The sequence below is a fragment of the Triturus cristatus genome, chromosome 1_1 (assembly GCF_964204655.1).
Source record: "Triturus cristatus chromosome 1_1, aTriCri1.1, whole genome shotgun sequence".
NCBI classification, from domain to species: Eukaryota; Metazoa; Chordata; class Amphibia; order Caudata; family Salamandridae; genus Triturus; species Triturus cristatus.
Genome location: NC_140579.1, coordinates 501,627,575 through 501,641,080, shown reverse-complemented (window position 1 = coordinate 501,641,080; position 13,506 = coordinate 501,627,575).

Here is a 13,506-nt window from a genome sequence, read left to right as displayed (position 1 = left end):
ATAGGGGTCATGCTGAGAGTAGTGTTTTAGGGTTTAGGGTAGTGCAGTAGGGTAGTGCAATGGTGTTTGTGTAGTATAGGGGGTCATACTGGGGGCAGTGTTTTAGGGTTTAAGGTAGTGCCGTGGTGTTTGTGTAGTGTAGGGGGTAGTGTTTTAGGGTTTAGGGTAGTGCAGTGGTGTTTGTGCAGTGTAGTGGGTCGTGCTGCGGGTTGTGTTTTAGGGTTTTGGGTAGCGCAGTGGTGTTTGTGTAGTGTAGGGGGTCATTCTGGGGGTAGATTTACGGTTTAGGGTAGTGCAGTGGTGTTTGTGTAGTGTAGGGGGTAGTGTTTTAGGGTTTAGGGTAGTGCAGTGGTGTTTGTGTAGTGTAATGGGTCGTGCTGGGGCTAGTGTTTTAGGATTTAGGGCAGTGCAGTGGTGTTTGTGTTGTGTAGGGGTTCGTGTTTTAGGGTTTAGGGAAGTGCAGTGTTGTTTGGGTAGTGTAGGAGGTCCTGCTGAGGGTAGAGTTTTTGGATTTAGGGTAGTGCAGTTGTGTTTGGGTAGTGTAGGGGGTAGTGTTTTAGGGTTTAGGGTAGTGCAGTGGTGTTTGTGCAGTGTAGTGGGTCGTGCTGGGTGTAGTGTTTTAAGGTTTAGGGTAGCGCAGTTGTGTTTGTGTAGTGTAGGGGGTCATTCTGGGGGTAGATTTACGGTTTAGGGTATTGCAGTGGTGTTTGGGTAGTGTAGGGGGTCGTGCTTGGGATAGTTTTAGTGTTTAGGGTAGTGCAGTGGTGTTTGTGTAGTGTAGGGGGTTGTGATGGGGTAGTCTTTTAGGGTTTAGGGTAGTGCAGTGGTGTTTGGGTAGTGTAGGGGGTAGTGCTGGGGTAGTTTTTTAGGGATTAGGGCAATGCATTGGTGTTTGTGTAGTGTAGGGGGTCATGCTGGGGGTAGTGTTTTAGGGTTTAGGGTAGCGCAGTGGTGTTTGTGTAGTGTAGTGGGCCATGCCGGGGGTAGTGTTTTAGGGTTTAGGGTAGTGCAGTGGTGTTTGTGTAGTGTAGGGGTTCGTGTTTTAGGGTTTAGGGAAGTGCAGTGGTGTTTGGGTAGTGTAGGAGGTCCTGCTGAGGGTAGTGTTTTTGGATTTAGGGTTGTGCAGTTGTGTTTGGGTAGTGTAGGGGGTAGTGTTTTAGGGTGTAGGGTAGTGCAGTGGTGTTTGTGCAGTGTAGTGGGTCGTGCTGGGGTGGTGTTTTAGGGTTTAGGGTAGTGCAGTGGTGTTTGTGTAGTGTAGGGGGTGATTCTGGGGGTAGACTTATGGTTTAGGGTAGTGCAGTGGTGTTTGGGTAGTGTAGGGGGTCGTGCTTGGGATAGTTTTAGGGTTTAGGGTAGTGCAGTGGTGTTTGTGTAGTGTAGGGGGTTGTGCTGGGGGTAGTGTTTTAGGGTTTAGGGTAGTGCAGTGGTGTTTGGGTAGTGTAGAGGGTAGTGCTGGGGTAGTGTTTTAGTGTTTAGGGTAGTGTAGTGGTGTTTGTGTAGTGTAGGGGGTAGTGTTTTAGGGTTTAGGGTAATTCAGTGGTGTTTGTGTAGTGTAGTGGGTCTTGCTGGGGGTAGTGTTTTAGGGTTTAGGGTAGTGCAGTGGTGTTTGGGTAGTGTAGGGAGTCGTGCTGGGGGTAGTGTTTTAAGATTTAGGGTAGTGCAGTGGTGCTTGTGTAGTGTAGGGGTAGTGCTGGGGGTAGTGTTTTAGGGTTTGATGCAGTGCAGTTATGTTTGGGTAGTGTAGGGGGTCATGCTGGGGATAGTTTTAGTGTTTAGCGTAGCGCAGTGGTATTTGTGTACTATAGAGGGTCATGCTGGTGGTAGTGTTTTAGGGCTTAGGGTTGTGCAGTTTTGTTTGGGTAGTGTAGGGGGTACTGCTGGGGGTAGACATTTAGGGTTTAGGGTAGTGCCGTGGTGTTTATGCAGTGTAGGGGGTCATACTGGGTTTACTGATTTAGGGATTAGGGTTGTGCTGTGGTGTTTGTGTAGTATAGGGGGTACTGCTGAGGGTAGTGTTTTTGGGTTTGGGGTAGAGCAGTGGTGTTTGTGTAGTGTAGGGGTAGTGCTGGGGATAGTGTGTTAGGGTTTAGGGTAGTGCAGTGGTGTTTGGGTAGTGTAGGGGTCATGCTGGGGACAGTGTTTTAGGGTTTAGGGTAGTGCAGTTTTGTTTGGGTAGTGTAGGGGGTACTGCTGGGGGTAGTCATTTATGGGTTTAGGGTAGTGCAGTGGTGTTTGTGTAGTGTAGGGGGTCATACTGGGGTTACTGATTTAGGGATTAGGGTAGTGCTGTGGTGTTTATGTAGTATAGGGAGTACTGCTGAGGGTAGTGTTTTAGGGTTTGGGGTAGAGCCGTGGTGTTTGTGTAGTGTAGGGGGTCATACTGGGGTTACTGATTTAGGGTTTAGGGAAGCGCAGTGGTGTTCAGGTAGTGTAAGGGGTCGTGCTGGTGGTAGTGTATTAGGGTTTGGGGTAGTGCAGTGGTGTTTGTGTAGTGTCGGGGGTCATTCTGGGGGTAGATTTAGGGTTTAGGGTAGTGCAGTGGTGTCTGGGTAGTGTAGGGGGTCGTGTCTGGGATAGTTTTAGGGTTTAGGGTAGCGCAGTTGTGTTTGTGTACTGTAGGGGGACATGCTGGGGTTAGTATTTTAGGGTTTGGGGTAGTGCAGTGGTGTTTGGGTAGTGCAGGGGGTCGTGCTGGGGGTAATGTTTTAGGGTTTGGGGTAGTGCAGTGGTGTTTGTGTAGTGTAGGTGGGTCGTGCTTGGGGTAGTGTTTTAGTGTTTAAAGTAGTGCAGTGGTGTTTGTGTAGTGTTGGGGGACGTGCTGGGGTAGTGTTTTAGGGTTTAGGGTAGTGCAGTGGTGTTTGGGTAGTATAGGGGGTACTGCTGAGTGTAGGGTTTTAGGGTATGGGGTAGAGCAGTGGTGTTTGTGTAGTGGAGGGGTAGTGCTGGGGATAGTGTTTTATGGTTTAGGATAGTGCAGTGATGTTGGGTAATGTAGGGTGTAGTGCTTGGGGTAGTGTTTTAGGGTTGAGGGTAGTGCAGTGGTGTTTGTATAGTGCAGGGAGTAGTGTTTTAGGGTTTAGGGAAGCGCAGTGGTGTTCAGGTAGTGTAAGGGGTCGTGCGGCTGGTAGTGTTTTAGGGTTTAGGGTAGCGCAGTGGTGTTTGTGTAGTGTAGGGGGTCATTCTGGGGGTAGATTTAGGGTTTAGGGTAATGCAGTGGTGTTTGGGTAGTATAGGGGGCCATGCTTGGGATAGTTTTAGGGTTTAGGGTAGTGCATTGGTGTTTGTGTAGTTTGGGGGGTCATGCTGGGGGAAGTGTCTTAGGTTTTAGGGAAGCGCAGTGATGTTCAGGTAGTGTAAGGGGTCATGCTGGGGGTAGTGTTTTAGGGCTTAGGGTAGTACAGTGGTGTTTGTGTAGTGTAGGGGGTCGTGCTGGGGTAGTGTTTGAGGCTTCAGGGTAGTGCAGTGGTGTTTGTGTAGTGTAGGGGGTCGTGCTGGAGGTAGCGTTTTAGGTTTAGGGTAGTGCAGTGGTGTTTGGGTAGTGTAGGGTGTAGTGTTTTAGGGATTACGGTAATGCATTGGTGTTTGTGTAGTGTAGAGGGACATGCTGGGAATAGTGTTTTAGGGTTTAGGGTAATGCAGTGGTGTTTGTGTAGTGTAGGGGGTAGTGTTTTAGGGTTTAGGGTAGTGCAGTGGTGTTTGTGTAGTGTAGTGGGTAGTGCTGGGAGTAGTGTTTTAGGGTTTACGGTAGTACAGTGGTGTTTGAGTAGTGTAGGGGGTCGTGTTTTAGAGTTTAGAGTAGTGCAGTGGTGTTTGGGTAGTGTAGAGGGTCCTGCTGAGGGTAGTGTTTTTGGGGTTAGGGTAGTGCAGTTGTGTTTGGGTAGTGAAGAGGGTCGTGCTGTGGGTAGTGTTTTAGGGTTTAGGATAGTAGAGTGGTGTTTGTGTAGTATAGGGGTCATGCTGAGAGTAGTGTTTTAGAGTTTAGGGTAGTGCAGTAGGGTAGTGCAATGGTGTTTGTATAGTATAGGGGGTCATACTGGGGGTAGTGTTTTAGGGTTTAGGGTAGTGCAGTTGTGTTTGGGTAGTGTAGGGGATACTGCTGGGGGTAGTCCTTTAGGGTACTGCTGTGGTGTTTGTGTAGTGTAGGGGGTCATGCTGGGGTTACTGTTTTAGGGTTTAGGGTAGTGTAGTAGTGTTTGGGTAGTATAGGAGGAACTGCTAAGGGTAGTGTTTTAGGGTATGGGATAGAGCAGTGGTGTTTGTGTAGTGTAGGGGTAGTGCTGGGGATAGTGTTTTATGGTTTAGGGTAGTGCAGTGGTGTTTGGGTAATGTAGGGTGTAGTGCTGGGGGTAGTGTTGTAGGGTTGAGGGTAGTGCAGTGGTGTTTGTATAGTGTAGGGAGTATTGTTTTAGGGTTTAGGGAAGTGCAGTTGTGTTCAGGTAGTGTAAGGGGTCATGCTGGTGGTAGTGTTCTAGGGTTTAGGGTAGCACAGTGGTGTTTGTGTAGTGCAGGGGTTCATTATGGGGGAGATTTAGGGTTTACGGTAATGCAGTGGTGTTTGGGTAGTATAGGGGGTCGTGTCTGGGATAGTTTTAGGGTTTAGGGTAGCGCAGTTGTGTTTGTGTACTATAGGGGGACATGCTGGGGTTAGTATTTTAGGGTTTGGGGTTTTGCAGTGGTGTTTGGGTAGTGCAGGGGGTCTTGCTGGCGGTAATGTTTTAGGGTTTGGGGTAGTGCAGTGGTGTTTGTGTAGTGTAGGTGGGTCGTGCTTGGGGTAGTGTTTTAGTGTTTAAAGTAGTGCAGTGGTGTTTGTGTAGTGTTGGGGGACGTGCTGGGGTAGTGTTTTAGGGTTTAGGGTAGTGCAGTGGTGTTTGGGTAGTATAGGGGGTACTGCTGAGTGTAGGGTTTTAGGGTATGGGGTAGAGCAGTGGTGTTTGTGTTGTGGAGGGGTAGTGCTGGGGATAGTGTTTTATGGTTTAGGATAGTGCAGTGATGTTGGGTAATGTAGGGTGTAGTGCTTGGGGTAGTGTTTTAGGGTTGAGGGTAGTGCAGTGGTGTTTGTATAGTGCAGGGAGAAGTGTTTTAGGGTTTAGGGAAGCGCAGTGGTGTTCAGGTAGTGTAAGGGGTCGTGCGGCTGGTAGTGTTTTAGGGTTTAGGGTAGCGCAGTGGTGTTTGTGTAGTGTAGGGGGTCATTCTGGGGGTAGATTTAGGGTTTAGGGTAATGCAGTGGTGTTTGGGTAGTATAGGGGGCCATGCTTGGGATAGTTTTAGGGTTTAGGGTAGTGCATTGGTGTTTGTGTAGTGTGGGGGGTCATGCTGGGGGAAGTGTCTTAGGTTTTAGGGAAGCGCAGTGATGTTCAGGTAGTGTAAGGGGTCATGCTGGGGGTAGTGTTTTAGGGCTTAGGGTAGTACAGTGGTGTTTGTGTAGTGTAGGGGGTCGTGCTGGGGGTAGTGTTTGAGGCTTCAGGGTAGTGCAGTGGTGTTTGTGTAGTGTAGGGGGTCGTGCTGGAGGTAGCGTTTTAGGTTTAGGGTAGTGCAGTGGTGTTTGGGTAGTGTAGGGTGTAGTGTTTTAGGGATTACGGTAATGCATTGGTGTTTGTGTAGTGTAGAGGGACATGCTGGGAATAGTGTTTTAGGGTTTAGGGTAATGCAGTGGTGTTTGTGTAGTGTAGGGGGTAGTGTTTTAGGGTTTAGGGTAGTGCAGTGGTGTTTGTGTAGTGTAGTGGGTAGTGCTGGGAGTAGTGTTTTAGGGTTTAGGGTAGTGCAGTGGTGTTTGAGTAGTGTAGGGGGTCGTGTCTTAGAGTTTAGAGTAGTGCAGTGGTGTTTGGGTAGTGTAGAGGGTCCTGCTGAGGGTAGTGTTTTTGGGGTTAGGGTAGTGCAGTTGTGTTTGGGTAGTGAAGAGGGTCGTGCTGTGGGTAGTGTTTTAGGGTTTAGGATAGTAGAGTGGTGTTTGTGTAGTATAGGGGTCATGCTGAGAGTAGTGTTTTAGAGTTTAGGGTAGTGCAGTAGGGTAGTGCAATGGTGTTTGTGTAGTATAGGGGGTCATACTGGGGGCAGTGTTTTAGGGTTTAGGGTAGTGCAGTTGTGTTTGGGTAGTGTAGGGGATACTGCTGGGGGTAGTCGTTTAGGGTACTGCCGTGGTGTTTGTGTAGTGTAGGGGGTCATGCTGGGGTTACTGTTTTAGGGTTTAGGGTAGTGTAGTGGTGTTTGGGTAGTATAGGAGGAACTGCTAAGGGTAGTGTTTTAGGGTATGGGGTAGAGCAGTGGTGTTTGTCTAGTGTAGGGGTAGTGCTGGGGATAGTGTTTTATGGTTTAGGGTAGTGCAGTGGTGTTTGGGTAATGTAGGGTGTAGTGCTGGGGGTAGTGTTGTAGGGTTGAGGGTAGTGCAGTGGTGTTTGTATAGTGTAGGGAGTATGGTTTTAGGGTTTAGGGAAGTGCAGTGGTGTTCAGGTAGTGTAAGGGGTTGTGCTGGTGGTAGTGTTTTAGGGTTTAGGGTAGCACAGTGGTGTTTGTGTAGTGCAGGGGGTCATTATGGGGGGAGATTTAGGGTTTACGGTAATGCAGTGGTGTTTGGGTAGTATAGGGGGTCGTGCTTGGGATAGTTTTAGGGTTTAGGGTAGTGCAGTGGTGTTGTGTAGTGTAGGGGGTCATGCTGGGGGAAGTGTCTTAGGGTATAGGGAAGCGTAGTGGTGTTCAGGTAGTGTAAGGGGTCATGCTGGTGGTAGTGTTTTAGGGTTTAGGGTAGTGCAGTGGTTTTGGGTAGTGCAGGGGGTAGTGCTGGGGTAGTGTTTTCGGGATTAGGGTAATGCATTGGTGTTTGTGAAGTGTAGGGGGTCATGTTGGGGGTAGTGTTTTGTGGTTTAGGGTAGTGCAGTGGTGTTTGTGTAGTGTAGGGGGTAGTGTTTTAGGGTTTAGGGTAGTGCAGTGGTGTTTGTGTAGTGTAGTGGGTCGTGTTGGGGGTAGTGTTTTAGGGTTTAGGGTAGTGCAGTGGTGTTTGTGTAGTATATGGGTTCGAGTTTTTGGGTTTAGGGTAGTGCAGTTGTGTTTGGGTAGTGTAGGGGGTCGTGCTTGGGATAGTTTTAGGGTTTAGGGTAGCGCAGTTGTGTTTGTGTAGTGTAGGGGGTAGTGCTGGGGGTAGTATTTTAGGGTTTCGGATTGTGCAGTGGTGTTTGGGTAGTGTAGAGGGTAGTGCTGGGGTAGTGTTTTCGGGATTAGGGTAATGCATTGGTGTTTGTGTAGTGTAGGGGGTCATGCTGGGGGTAGTGTTTTAGGGTTTAGGGTAGTGCAGTGGTGTTTGTGTAGTGTAGGGGGTAGTGTTTTAGGGTTTAGGGTAGTGCAGTGGTGTTTGTGCAGTGTAGTGGGTCCTGCTGGGGGTAGTGTTTTAGGGTTTCGGGTAGTGCAGTGGTGTTTGTGTAGTGTAGGGGTTCATGTTTTAGGGTTTAGGTAAGTGCAGTGGTGTTTGGGTAGTGTAGGAGGTCCTGCTGAGGGTAGTGTTTTTGGATTTAGGGTAGTGCAGTTGTGTTTGGGTAGTGTAGGGGGTATTGTTTTAGGGTTTAGGGTAGCACAGTGGTGTTTGTGTAGTGTAGGGCGTCTTTCTGGGGGTAGATTTAGCGTTTAGGGTAGTGCAGTGGTATTTGAGTAGTGTAGGGGGTCGTGCTTGGGATAGTGTTAGGGTTTAGGGTAGTGCTGTGGTGTTTGTATAGTGTAGGGGGTCATGCTGGGGGTAGTGTTTTAGGGTTTAGGGTAGTGCAGTGGTGTTTGGGTAGTGTGGGGGTAGTGCTGGGGTAGTGTTTTAGGGATTAGGGCAATGAATTGGTGTTTGTGTAGTGTAGGGGGTAATGCTGGGGGTAGTGTTTTAGGGTTTAGGGTAGGCAGTGGTGTTTGTATAGTGTAGGGAGTAGTGTTTTAGGGTTTAGGGTAGTGCAGTGGTGTTTGTGTAGTTAATGGGTCATGCTGGGGGAAGTGTCTTAGGGTTTAGGGAAGCGCAGTGGTGTTCAGGTAGTGTAAGGGGTTGTGCTGGTGGTAGTGTTTTAGGGTTTAGGGTAGTGCAGTGGTGTTTGTGTAGTGTAGGGGGTCATTCTGCGGGAAGATTTAGGGTTTAGGGTAGTGCAGTGGTATTTGGGTAGTGTTGGGGGTCGTGCTTGGGATAGTTTTAGGGTTTAGGGTAGCGCAGTTGTGTTTGTGTAGTGTAGGGGTCGTGCTGGGGCTAGTATTTTAGGGTTTGGGGTAGTGCAGTGGTGTTTGTGTAGTGTAGTGGGTAGTACTGGGAGTAGTGTTTTAGGGTTTAGGGTAGTGCAGTGGTGTTTGAGTAGTGTAGGGGGTCGTGGTTTAGAGTTTAGAGTAGTGCAGTGGTGTTTGGGTAGTGTATTGGGTCCTGCTGAGGGTAGTGTTTTGGGGGTTAGGGTAGTGCAGTTGTGTTTGAGTAGTGAAGAGGGTCGTGCTGTGGGTAGTGTTTTAGGGTTTAGGATAGTAGAGTGGTGTTTGTGTAGTATAGGGGTCATACTGGGGGCAGTGTTTTAGGGTTTAGGGTAGTGCAGTTGTGTTTGGGTAGTGTAGGGGATACTGCTGGGGGTAGCCGTTTAGGGTACTGCCGTGGTGTTTGTGTAGTGTAGGGGGTCATGCTGGGGTTACTGTTTTAGGGATTAGGTTAGTGTAGTGGTGTTTGGGTAGTATAGGAGGAACTGCTAAGGGTAGTGTTTTAGGGTATGGGGTAGAGCAGTGGTGTTTGTGTAGTATAGGGGTAGTGCTGGGGATAGTGTTTTATGGTTTAGGGTAGTGCAGTGGTGTTTGGGTAATGTAGGGTGCAGTGCTGGGGGTAGTGTTGTAGGGTTGAGGGTAGTGCAGTGGTGTTTGTATAGTGTAGGGAGTATTGTTTTAGGGTTTAGGGAAGTGCAGTGGTGTTCAGGTAGTGTAAGGTGTCGTGCTGGTGGTAGTGTTTTAGGGTTTAGGGTAGCACAGTGGTGTTTGTGTAGTGCAGGGGGTCAGTCTGGGGGGAGATTTAGGGTTTACGGTAATTCAGTGGTGTTTGGGTAGTATAGGGGGTCGTGCTTGGGATAGTTTTAGGGTTTAGGGTAGTGCAGTGGTGTTGTGTAGTGTAGGGGGTCATGCTGGGGGAAGTGTCTTAGGGTATAGGGAAGCGCAGTGGTGTTCAGGTAGTGTAAGGGGTCTTGCTGGTGGTAGTGTTTTAGGGTTTAGGGTAGTGCAGTGGTTTTGGGTAGTGCAGGGGGTAGTGCTGGGGTAGTGTTTTCGGGATTAGGGTAATGCATTGGTGTTTGTGAAGTGTAGGGGGTCATGTTGGGGGTAGTGTTTTGTGGTTTAGGGTAGTGCAGTGGTGTTTGTGTAGTGTAGGGGGTAGTGTTTTAGGGTTTAGGGTAGTGCAGTGGTGTTTATGTAGTGTAGTGGGTCGTGTTGGGGGTAGTGTTTTAGGGTTTAGGGTAGTGCAGTGGTGTTTGGGTAGTGTAGGGGTAGTGCTGGGGTAGTGTTTTAGGGATTAGGGCAATGCATTGGTGTTTGTGTAGTGTAGGGGGTAATGCTGGGGGTAGTGTTTTAGGGTTTAGGTTAGGCAGTGATGTTTGTATAGTGTAGGGAGTAGTGTTTTAGGGTTTAGGGTAGTGCAGTGGTGTTTGTGTAGTTAATGGGTCATGCTGGGGGAAGTGTCTTAGGGTTTAGGGAAGCGCAGTGGTGTTCAGGTAGTGTAAGGGGTTGTGCTGGTGGTAGTGTTTTAGGGTTTAGGGTAGTGCAGTGGTGTTTGTGTAGTGTAGGGGGTCATTCTGTGGGGAAGATTTAGGGTTTAGGGTAGTGCAGTGGTATTTGGGTAGTGTTGGGGGTCGTGCTTGGGATAGTTTTAGGGTTTAGGGTAGCGCAGTTGTGTTTATGTAGTGTAGGGGTCGTGATGAGGTTAGTATTTTAGGGTTTGTGGTAGTGCAGTGGTGTTTGGGTAGTGCAGGGGGTCGTGCTGGGGGTAGTGTTTTAGGGTTCGGGGTAGGGCAGTGGGGTTTGTGTAGTGTAGGGGTTCGTGTTTTAGGGTTTAGGGAAGTGCAGTGGTGTTTGGGTAGTGTAGGAGTTCCTGCTGAGGGTAGTGTTTTTGGATTTAGGGTAGTGCAGTTGTGTTTGGGTAGTGTAGGGGGTAGTGTTTCAGGGTTTAGGGTAGCACAGTGGTGTTTGTGTAGTGTAGGGGGTCATTCTGGGGGTAGATTTAGCATTTAGGGTAGTGCAGTGGTATTTGGGTAGTGTAGGGGGTCGTGCTGGGGGTAGTGTTTTAGGGTTTAGGGTAGTGCAGTGGTGTTTGGGTAGTATAGGGGGTAGTGCTGGGGTAGTGTTTTAGGGATTAGGGCAATGCATTGGTGTTTGTGTAGTGTAGGGGGTAATGCTTGGGGTAGTGTTTTAAGGTTTAGGGTAGTGCAGTGCTGTTTGTATAGTGTAGGGAGTAGTGTTTTAGGGTTTAGGGCAGTGCGGTGGTGTTTGTGTGGTTAATGGGTCATGCTGGGGGAAGTGTCTTAGGGTTTAGGGAAGCGCAGTTGTGTTCAGGTAGTGTAAGGGGTTATGCTGGTGGTAGTGTTTTAGGGTTTAGGGTAGTGCAGTGGTGTTTGTGTAGTGTAAGGGATCATTCTTGGGGTAGATTTAGGGTTTAGGGTAGTGCAGTGGTGTTTGGGTAGTGTAGGGGGTTGTGCTTGGGATAGTTTTAGGGTTTAGGGTAGGGCAGTTGTGTTTGTGTAGTGTAGGGGTCATGCTGGGGTTACTATTTTAGGGTTTGGGGTAGTGCAGTGGTGTTTGGGTACTGCAGGGGGTCATGCTGGGGGTAGTGTTTTAGGGTTTGGGGTAGTGCAGTGGTGTTCGGGTAGTGCAGGGGGTCGTGCTGGGGGTAGTGTTTAAGGGTTTAGGGTAGAGCAGTGGTGTTTGGGTATTGTAGGGGGTAGTGCTGGGGATAGTGTTTTAGGGTTTAGGGTGGTGCAGTGATGTTTGGGTAGTGTTGGGGATCATGCTGGGGATAGTTTTAGGGTTTAGGGTAGTGCAGTGTTGCTTTTGTTGTGTAGGGGGTCATGCTGGGGGTAGTGTTTTAGGGTTTCAGGTAGTGCAGTGGTGTTTGGGTAGTGCAGGGTGTCGTACTGGGTGTAGTGTTTTGGGGTTTAAAGTAGTGCAGTGGCGTTTGTGTAGTGTTGGGGGACGTGCTGGGGTCGTGTTTTAGGGTTTAGGGTAGTGCAGTGGTGTTTGTGTAGTGTAGGGAGTCAGGCTGGGGGTAGATTCAGGGATTAGGGTAGTGCAGTGGTGTTTGTGTAGTGTAGGGGGTCGTGCTGGGGAAGTGTTTTAGGGTTTAATGCAGTGCAGTGGTGTTTGTGTAGTGTAGGGGGTCATGGGAGGTAAATTTAGGGTTTAGGGTAGTGCAGTGGTGTTTGTGTAGTGTAGGGGGTCGTGCTGGGGGTAGTGTTTTAGGGTTTAGGGTACTGCAGTGGTATTTGGGTAGTGAAGGGGGTCGTGCTGGGGGTAGTGCTTTTGGGTTCAGGGTAGCGCAGTGGTGTTTTAGTAGTGCAGGGGGTAGTGCTGGGGTAGTGTTTTCTGGGATTAGGGTAATGCATTGGTGTTTGTGTAGTGTAGGGGTCATGCTGGGGGAGTGTTTTAGGGTTTCAGGTAGTGCAGTGGTGTTTGGGCAGTGTAGAGGGTTGGTCTGGGGGTAGATTTAGGGTTTAGGGTAGTGCAGTGGTGTTTGTGTAGTATAGGGGGTCGCCCTGGGGGTAGTGTTTTGGGGTTTAGGGTAGTGCAGTGGTGTTTGGGTAGTGTAGGGGGTCATGCTGGGGGTAGTGTTTGAGGCTTCAGGGTAGTGCAGTGGTGTTTGTGTAGTGTAGGGGGTCGTGCTGGAGGTAGTGTTTTAGGGTTTAGGGTAGTGCAGTGGTGTTTGGGTAGTGTAGGGTGTAGTGCTGGGGTAGTGTTTTAGGGATTAGGGTAATGAATTGGTGTTTGTGTAGTGTAGAGGGTCATGCTGGGGGCAGTGTTTTAAGGTTTAGGATAGTGCAGTGGTGTTTGTGTAGTGTAGGGGGTAGTGTTTAGGGTTTAGGGTAGTGCAGTGGTGTTTGTGTAGTGTAGTGGGTAGTGCTGGGGGTAGTGTTTTAGGGTTTAGGGTAGTTCAGTGGTGTTTGTGTAGCGTAGGGGTAGTGTTTTAGGGTTTAGGGTAGTGCAGTGGTGTTTGAGGAGTGTAGGGGGTCGTGTTTTAGAGTTTAGGGTAGTGCAGTGGTGTTTGGGTAGTGTAGAGTGTCCTGCTGAGGGTAGTGTTTTTGGGGTTAGGGTAGTGCAGTTGTGTTTGGGTAGTGAAAAGGGTCATGCTGTGGGTAGTGTTTTAGGGTTTAGGGTAGTTCAGTAGGGTAGTGCAATGGTGTTTGTGTAGTGTAGGGGGTCAAGCTTGGGCAGTTTTTTGGGTTTAGGGTAGTGCAATTGTGTTTGGGTAGTGTAGGGGGTACTGCGGGGGGTAGTCATTTAGGGTGTAGGGTAGTGCCGTGGTGCTTGTGTAGTGTAGGGCGTCATGCTGGGGGTAGTGTTTTAGGGTTTAGGGTAGTGCAGTGGTGTAGTGTAGGGGGTAGTGTTTTAGGGTTTAGGGTAATGCAGTGGTGTTTGTGTAGTGTAGTGGGTAGTGCTGGGGGTAGTGTTTTAGGGTTTGGGGTAGTGCAGTGGTGTTTGTGTAGTGTAGGGGCTAATGCTGGGGTAGTGTTTTAGGATTTAGGGTAGTGCAGTGGTGTTTGTGTAGTGTAGGTGGTAGTGTTTTAGGGTTTAGCGTAGTGCAGTAGTGTTTGTGTAGTGAGGAGGACATGCGGGGCAAGTGTTTAAGGGTTTAGGTTAGTGCAGTGGTGTTTGGGTGGTGTGGGGGTAGTGCTGGGGTAGTGTTTTAGGGATTAGGGTAGTGCATTGGTGTTTGTGTAGTGTAGGGGGTCGTGCTGGGGTAGTGTTTTAGGGTTTAGTGTAGTGCAGTGGTGTTTGTGTAGTGTAGTGGGTCGTGCTGGGGGTAGTGTTTTAGGGTTTAGGGGAGTGCAGAGGTGCTTGTGTAGTGTAGAGGGTCGTGTTTTAGGGTAGTACAGTGGTGTTTGGGTAGAGTAGGGGGTCGGGCTGAGGGTAGTGTTTTTGGGTTTAGGGTAGTGAAGTTGTGTTTGGGTAGTAAAGGGGGTCGTGCTGGGGGTAGTGTTGCATGGTTTAGGGTAGTACAGTGGTGTTTGTTTAGTGTAGGGGGTCGTGCTTGGGGTGGTGTTTTAGGGTTTAGGGTAGTGTAGTGGTGTTTGGGTAGTGTAGGGGGTAGTGCTGTGAGTAGTGTTTTAGGGTTTTGGGCAGAGCAGTGATGTTTGGGTAGTGTAGGGGTCATGCTGGGGATAGTTTTAGTGTTTAGCGTAGCGCAGTGTGTGTTTGTGTAGTGTAGGGGATCATGCTGGGGGTAGTGTTTTAGGGTTTAGGGTACTGCAGTGGTGTTTGGGTAGTGTAGGGGGTCGTGCTGGGGGTAGTGCTTTTGGGTTTAGTGTAGTGCAGTTGTGTTTG